General features: G+C 52.7%; 1 long non-coding RNA gene across 1 annotated transcript; it reads left to right on the forward strand.

Moving 5' to 3' along the window:
- The first annotated feature begins 238 nt into the window (after nucleotides 1-238).
- Nucleotides 239-5,322, forward strand: LOC121036430 (uncharacterized). The gene is made up of 3 exons (XR_005793348.1): nucleotides 239-757; nucleotides 3,506-3,620; nucleotides 4,898-5,322. It is a non-coding gene; the product is annotated as an uncharacterized LOC121036430 (long non-coding RNA).
- The last annotated feature ends 3,220 nt before the right edge of the window (nucleotides 5,323-8,542 follow it).

Below are 8,542 nucleotides of genomic sequence, written 5' to 3' on the forward strand. Positions count from 1 at the left end.
TACTAAACCAGGTTAATAACATTTTACTAACAACAAGAAGCCCTCGTTATGAGTGTAGTGCCTTGGGCGCTTTTACAGGCATCTTACACTCTCCAGAGTAGAGCAACCGAAGAGCTGGGTTCCTGCCCCATGGTACAGCTGAGGAAACTGAGGCTCAGGGGAGTGAGATGACGTGACCATGGCCCTGGGTAGATGGCAACACTACCCAGGAATAGAACCGGGGTTTTTTGAGGCCAAATCAAATGTTTTTCCCGTGTCCTCAAACAGCTCTCTTGCATGCGGGGGAGATAAGACTTTCTCCTAATGAAACAACCAAAGATTTGAATCCTGTGTTTGTTCTCTGGCACACCGGGGACAAATGTGAGGCCTCGGGTCATGCCCTTCGTCCCCTTCATGCAGCACTGTTGAGTCCATGAAGCAGAGGCCAAGGGGAAGGGCTGAGTCTAGTGGTCCCCTCTTTGCTGCAATGTCCTGGCCCGGAGACCAGAGCCAGACATGCCTGCCCAGCTGGGGCCTGGGTTGAGCCTCCCCAGGATGGTGGCAGGTGTCTGCTCTGTCACTCTCCTCAGTGCCTGGAAGTCCAAGGCCATGAGGACTGGCTGCCTTCCCGGAAAACACGGGTCACTGTCTGGTCGGCCTGTCCTTGAGCCCAGGCCTAGCTCTGTCCCATGGCAGGATATGGACGGGGAGCGGCGAACTGTCCTCCTCTTCTCTCCCGGGTAGGACAGCAGGCTCCCAGACCTGGGAAACCCTCCAGGTGAGAACCTCTGTTCTGTAGGAGAGGCGTCAGCTCTAAGCCAGGCCTCCGGGGTCGTCACAGGGACTGGGGATCCCAAGGGCCGTGTGTCCAGTGACGTTCCGGGTGGGAGGCCAGCCTCTGGAGAGCTCAAAGGAAGGACTGTGTTTTTAGGGAAGAAGACAGGGCAAGAATCACCTCCCTCTCCTTGAGCGAGTGGCTCCAAAATGGCCTCTCTCCAATCTGTCTCTGCCAGGGCAGGACACACAGGGTCAACAGGGCTGACGTCAGTCCCTGTCGCTCCCACTCCTCACCATCTGAGCTGCCTGGTCTCAGCACAGCTTGTGTGTGGTTGAGATAGCACGGGGAGGAGACTTCCCGAATCCTAGATTTGACCACAGTGAGCAGAAAGCCTTTTTTTCTCCTGGAGAATGGTGGGGTCAGCCTGCCGGTGGACGGGAAGGCTGACCCTGAGATGTGTGGGGTGTGAAGAAGCAGGATGATCTCGCAGGAGGGGGTTGGGTTTAATCAGGCTCCCACTGGGCACTGAGGCCCTTGTGACAAAGAAAAGAGCCAGTCTTGTTCTCGAGATGGGGTCATGTTTGTGCGAGGTCCAGAGACGGAGGGGGTGGGCGGTGGGCAAGAAGGTGGCCGTTTCCCCCTCTTTGCTGGCGTCGAATGTGGTGCACTGAAAAGAAAACCTTGTGGGGGCGCCTGGGTGGCGCAGTCGGTTAAGCGTCCGACTTCAGCCAGGTCACGATCTCGCGGTCCGTGAGTTCGAGCCCCACGTCGGGCTCTGGGCTGATGGCTCAGAGCCTGGAGCCTGTTTCCGATTCTGTGTCTCCCTCTCTCTCTGCCCCTCGCCCGTTCATGCTCTGTCTCTCTCTGTCCCAAAAATAAATAAACGTTGAAAAAAAAATTAAAAAAAAAAAAAAAAAGAAAACCTTGCGGGAGGTAGGCTGAAAAGACCTGGTGTCGAGTCCCAGCTCTGCCACAGACTGACCGCCAGAGGTGGACTCCGTGTTCTTATCTGTGAAAGGGGGTGTTGAAAAATGTGTCCCCTGAAAGGTTACCAAGCCGTGAGCCCTGGATGTGAGAGGGCGTATTCAGTTGTGATGCGCTAGCGGCCAGGACCGATGTCACCAACAGGCTTGGTGGTGGTGGCTCACCCCTGGGGGGGGGGGGGGGAGGAGGAGGAGGGGCAGCCCAGTGGGATTTTGCATCATTCCTTCCCCACTAGGAGGAGCACTTGGCACTTGCAGAGGCTGGATTTTCTGCGTGGCAGGATGAGAGGTTGGAGTGGAACCCGCTGCCCTGCTCCCACCTCCCCCTCCCCCCCACCTCCTCCCGCCCCTCTTCCCCCTCTCCCCCCTCTCCCAGGCTTCCCTCAGGGCAAACATCCCAGCAGGACCTTCCATCTCCCTCTGACCGCCCTCCCTCGGCCTTGGCAGCCTTTCAGAGACCGAGGAGGAGGCCAGGCTGCCAGGAAGGGTGGGGCTGCCTGGCAAGGCCCAGCCGCAGTGTGACCCCGCCAGTCCCGGAAACGCTCCAAACCTTGGACCTCAGCGGACATCCGGCGACTCAGCGGCAGGGCCTGTCAGGGGGACGGAGCGCGTGTGGGATTCCTCTGAGGTCAGGTTTGCTGGAGACTTCTAAGAGGAGAAAGGAAGAGCCGTATTTTAGCCAATTCTGGAGTCAGAGGGCTCTGGGATGTGTTCACAGTGTGAACAGAAGTACTGGGACGGCCTCCAAAAAGGCTTCTCACAGGGTTGTGCATGTATCCTAGATTTCTTTTTTTTTTTTATTAATTTGTTTTAATGTTTATTTATTTATTTTGAGAGACAGAGACAGAGCATGAGCAGGGAAGGAGCAGAGAAAGAGACACAGAATCCGAAACAGGCTCCAGGCTCCGAGCTATCAGCACAGAGCCCGAAGCGGGGCTCGAACTCACAAACCGTGAGATCATGACCTGAGCTGACGCCGGATGCTCAACCGACTGAGCCACCCAGGCGCCCCCTAGATTTCTTAATTAAAAAAAAAAAACATAAGTCAATAGTGCTTTCTGAAGAGTGCTCGCCACGTACTAGGCGCTTGCTAAACCTGTTACCCACATGAATCCTTCAACAACTCGATGAGACGAGAGTTTTGTTATGCCCAATTTATAAATGAAGACACCAAGGGTCAGGGGCAAGTGTCATTTGCTCAAGGTCACAGAAATACTAATTGCTGGAGTCTGGATTGAAACCCAGGTGGGGCTGGCTGATTTCAGACCCCAGGTTCTTCACTTTCTTAGAAGGCAGAAACCACAGTCTCCTCGTCTCTATAGAATGCCTGGTACCTGGAAGACATCCAGTAAAGATAGGCTGATCAGGGCTTGATGTATTTTGGAGGGTCTGATTCTCTCCCATTATAGACTGATGAAATAACGTAAAATATGGGAAAGTACTTAGCTCAGAGGCAGGTGTGCGTGTAGTAGGTCCACATAAATCCGAAGGTGAGGCCCGGCTTTCCTCCTTTCTACGTGATGTATCTGTGCTTGTGAATAGTATTTTCAAAGAACACAGCACCCCCTGGGGTCCCTGCCCCGGCAAGGCTGTGAAATGACCCTGTTGTATCCCCTTGGCCAGAGGGAGTAAAGGGCCATGCTGGTGGGGTGGGGGAGGGAAGGATGAGTCTGTGACTCTCTTCTGCGTCCCGCATGCCGCAGGTTTGGGAGAAAAGACACCCGTTCTGTTTGCTGAAGTCTCTAAGAGAGCCCTCCTCTTCCAGCTCCACAGAGACGGTGTGGACCCGGAAGCTTGGACCACTCAGAGCCCCGAGAGGCTGAGTCACACCCACATGTGTGAGAAACACCGACAGTGTCACAGCATCGAAGGATGTTGGAGTGGGTGTGGTCTTGTTGGAAGGAAAAGGGTCTGCGGTGGGACAGCTGGGCCAACCCCGGGGTCCCCTGGTTCCCATGCACACCCACGGGGCACTTGGCCTGCCTCCTTATTTCCAGGCAACTGCACACCTGCTTCTCCCTCTGGGAGCCTCCCGGCCCGCCTGCCTTCTTGGCTTTCGTTAAGGTGGTTGAGATAGAACTGTCCCATAATTCCGTGTGTTTAACCCTCTCTGGGCTGGGTCTCAACAGACCCGCACTGACATGAAATTGGTCACAGTCCAGGCAGAAAATGTAACCCATTCCAGAAATCTCCGCGGTTATGGTTATGAAGGCACTGGAGGAGATGAGAGGGCAGGCAAGGGTGAAAGGCAGTCTTGAGAGTAGCAACCACTGGAAAATGCTACCATTCTTGGGTGGAAAGTCACAGAGAGGAGATGATGTTTCCAGAACCGGAGAGACTGGAATCCTGGTGGAGGTTTCCTGGCAGGAACTGGGACCGCAGAGGTGACCTGCCAGGGTAGAGCGACTCTGGTTTCTATCCTCCTGGCTGTGGCTGTTGGGACCTTGGCAAATGTGGCCTGCAGGGATCAGCCTCCTATGGGAGGGAGCAGGGTGCAGGAGGGGAGGACCCGGATCTGAGGGCAAACAAGCAAACGACCTGCCTAATCTCCAGCTAGTCAGACCTTTGAAAGAGACTGCATCCCTCCAAGGGGTGATGGAGAGGGTTGGCCCTAAACTTGCCTCTGGAAATTGTCCCAGATCCTCTACTGGTTACTGCAATTAGTGGTAATGCCTAAGCATTATCCCTGCTGGGACTGAGGCAGAGAAAGAACCATTTTTTCAGGCAGATCTGCTTCTTGCGTATTTTTCGAAGGCTATGGGAACCTCTGGTTCTTGACCAAGCACCAGTTTTGACAATAAAATCAGTCTCGAGGGACGGAAAGATCTATTGCAGACACTCGGGCAGACTTACATGCGTGTTAGGAGGGACACTGGACTCAGGGTCAGGAGACCTGAGGATATGTCTTGGCTCAGACAAGTTGCTTACCGTCTTTGAGCCTCAGGCTGCACATCTTTCAAATGGGGACTCTGTGTTTGCCGGGGTTCTGTAGAAGTGAGCAACAGAATGCACGCAAAGGGGGTTGTAGACGACAGAATGTTCAGACAAAGTCTTGTGCCTGGGAATGCACACGATCACAGGATGTTGCTCAGCTCTGTTTCGGGGTCGATGTATCCCTTTGGAGTGGACACCTATAACCCTTGTCTTGTAACCACAGAATCGAAAACAGCTGGATTCCAGGCAGCTTGTCCAAACCTTCTCCTGAAGGAGGAACCTGTTCTCCAAAGTTCTCAAAGATGATCCTTCCCACCCTCCCTTCCACAAATATTTGGAGCACCCACGCTTTGTCAGGCACTGTGCTGGTCCTGGGGCAGTAACAGAGACAGATATGGGCCTCGTCCTCACTGAGCTGACAGTCTAGCACTTGAAAGTCTCTGCAAACAATTTCTGTTGAATACCTCTAGTAACAGGATGCTCGCCACCTTACAGGACGGCCTCTTTTTTTTTTTTTTTTTTTCCGGTCAGTTTTTCCTTATTTAAACTGTAATGTTTGTTCTGACCTCTGGGGCTATACAAAACAAGTCTAACCCCATTTCCTATGTCAGTGCCCTTAGAACGTGGAAAAATAAACATGGTACGCTCAGAAAACATTCTCACTCTCCAGTTTCCACTCGTGAAAGGGAAGCTGATTCTCTGTGACGTTAAATTCCCCCAGGCCATGAGGTCAGAGCCAGGGTGGTCTGTCTACACTCTGGGTGCTCTGGCCCTGCTCCCAGGCCACCGGGGGCAGAGGGAAACTGCGTGGCGGAGACCCGTGAAGGGATGTGGGGTAGAGGTTTGGAGGTGGCCGGGGAGGCGGGCCCGAGTGAAGCGCAGGGGTCTGTCACTCTGGTGTGCGGGGGGTGGGGGGGGGAGGTTGGGGGGTGGTGGTGTATGGGAGGCACTCTCTGGCCGTCTGCCCAGGACAAGCCACAAGCCTGAGCTCCCGGGTTTCTGCTCTGATTCACAGCTTCCTCTCTTCCCAGAGGAATCCCCTTTATAGCTCTCGAGGCCTGACCCCAGCGTCCCCGCGAATGTTGTCTGACTGCTGCACGGAGTGCAGCCGCAGCTCCTGTGCCGGGTGCCAGCTGGACGTGCTTGGCGGCTGGGGCCCTGGGAGCCACCTCTCGGGATGTCAGAGGGGAGCTGCAGCCGCCCTTCCGTCAGCAGGAAGCCCAGCCACAAACACTTGGACAGGAAGCGCAGGCGCTGGCCAGCTGAGCGAGCTCTGGTTTCTCCCGTGTCTGAGGGCCTGGCCCAGTGTAGAGGAAGACCAGCCAGGTGCTTCGGCCTGCACTGACAGGGCTGGGATGTGGGCTCTGGGCGTGAGCGGAAAAGCACCGCTGAGGCTGGACCAGAGGAGGCGCTTCCTGGAGGAGGGTGAGGGAGCAGGGAACACGGCGTCTAGCAGACCTCGGCCAGCTGGCTGGGGACATGCAAAGACCCCTTTGTGATGGTTCCAGACAAAATGTGTTCGCTTGGGCCCAGACCTCTGGCATAAGCCAGGCCGGCTCCAACTTCCAGGCGGCCTCCGCCTCTGTGAAAACACACTGTAGTCCCCTGGGGTGGGATGTCCACACGTTCCCAGCTTGAAGAACGACTCCTCTCAGGGGAAGCCTCTTTCGTAACCTACCGGGTTGTATTGTGAGTGAATTAATACAAAATAGAGCGTGCTGAGCTGGGGACAAAGGCAATTTTGCATTCCGGTTGACGTTCCTGCTTCTAAGTGCTACGCGTGATTATCCTCAGGGCAGTCTGTGTGTGCAGACCATGTGTGTGCCCCAAGGACCCTCAGGATTTACAGAGCGCTTCAAATTTTCACAAGTCGCTCGGGTATTTTTTTCCCCCACTTTTGCTTCTCATGACCTGATACGTCAGTAAGAGATGCCCGGTATCTGGGGACCAGGAGGTAGGCAGATTGGCTCAAGGTCACATGGCTCAGTCATGGCAGATCCAGGGCCACCGCCATGACTTGTCTTGCTCTAAAAAGATAACTTAGATGATTATTACTTCCCAAGTGCCCGAACCTCTCCTACCTTACCCTGGACTGCGTGCTTTCAAGCTCCCGCCCTCGGAGTCTGTAGCTAATAGCCCGTTGTTTGAAGCACATTTTGAAAACCTTCTGGGTGAATCCTGCCTGTGGCTTTATTCCCTCCCCCTGCCATGCCCACGGGTTTTTATTGGTGGCATTTCAATAATCTAGATTTTATCATAGTCTATGACCTCTATGGTTCTGACTCTAGACCAAGGGTTAGCAACTTTTTCTGTAAAGGGATAGACAGTAAACATTTTAAGTTACGGGCCACTTGGTCTCTGTAGCAATTGCCCAACTCTGCCATTGTGGTGCAAAAGCAGCCATAGACAGTGTGTAAACAAATGGCGTGGCTGTGTTCCAATAAAGCTTTATTCACAAAAACCGGCAGTGAGCTAGGTTTTGCACCCAGGCTGTAGTTCACGGATCTCTGCTTTTGAACTCCCTGAAGACAGAGACTCTTGTTCTTAAACAACTACAAGCACTCTCCCTACTCCCGGCACCAGTGTTGGGTTGACTGTGTTTATACCTTGTGCTTAACGGAGTTCATTGTTAGTTAATTCAATGAGTGGAATGTCTGAAGGAGTTTGCAAATGAAGCCATTATAGAACTGGTTAGGTTTTGATTCTGATCCTCAGCTGGAAGCTATACAATATGGTTGAGTATAATCTCATTGAGGAGAATTGGTAGGCCTGATTTGAACACCAATTCTGCTACTTCTTAGCCCTAAAAGCTTGGGCACGTAACTTGTGCTGAAGAAATGGTGGCCATTGCTACCTGGAGGGACATGGTGCTCCTGCTGAACGCTCTCTGTGCTCGGGGTCAGGTTCCAGATGGGGCCTCAGTATTGTCTACTGTCTGACACACAGAAAGGATATCGTGAGAATAAATGGAAAGATATCCTTTAGCCAGGAAAAGGTAGGGTTATGTAAACCCAGGCAGTTTTGCAGAGGTGTCCCTTATGTGGCATCCCAAAGTCACTATCTACAACAGAACTCGTCTCCACCATCCACCTCCAAAGCTGCGCTTTCCTCTCCGTCTCCACAGATGCCAAGGTGGACACCTGAAGGTCATCTGCATCTGGCTGGCTCCTTCCTACCCCAAGACCAGTGTGCACCAAAGCAGTCACCTTCCCCTCTTCTACATGCCCTTGCCTGTTCAGGGTCTATCACCTGTGTTATAGCTGCTTCCGGTGGCTCCCTACCTCATCTGTGTAACCACTTTGCTGTTAGATTTACGTTTCAAAATACAAATCTGGCTTCTGAAATCTTCAATGGTCCCCCACTGCTGGTAGGCCAAAGTCCACTGATCTCCTTTGGTCTTTCCAGCCTCATCTCCCAGCATTCTTTGCCACGTGTTCTAGCCTCTTGGGTGGATCTCACTATGGGCAGTCTCATCTGTTGCATTTTTTTTTTTTTTTTATGTTGTTACCTGCTCCATTCTGCTCACACCCCAGCACTCCGATTCTGTCCAGGATATCACAAATCAATCACTAAATAGTATCCTGTGGCCTCAGAGTTTTTAAACACATTTTTTTAAAGGCTTGTCACTCAGTTCTAGTTTGGAACTTAGCTCTGGGAAAATCTGTACCATTGGCGTATTTAATTTTTTTTTTTTTCCAGCTGAAATCAGGGAGCTTACATATCAGACAATTTCTGTCTAGAAATATCCAGACATTGTGTTTATGGGTCAACTCGGTAACAGCAAACATGAGGCTTCCAGTCCTGGAGAATAGTGTTGTGAGCAGTACGGATGCCATTTGATTAAATTCTCCTTCCAGAATTCCTCTAG

The sequence above is a fragment of the Herpailurus yagouaroundi genome, unplaced genomic scaffold, assembly GCF_014898765.1.
Source record: "Herpailurus yagouaroundi ecotype Mexico unplaced genomic scaffold, PumYag 162, whole genome shotgun sequence".
NCBI lineage: Eukaryota > Metazoa > Chordata > Mammalia > Carnivora > Felidae > Herpailurus > Herpailurus yagouaroundi.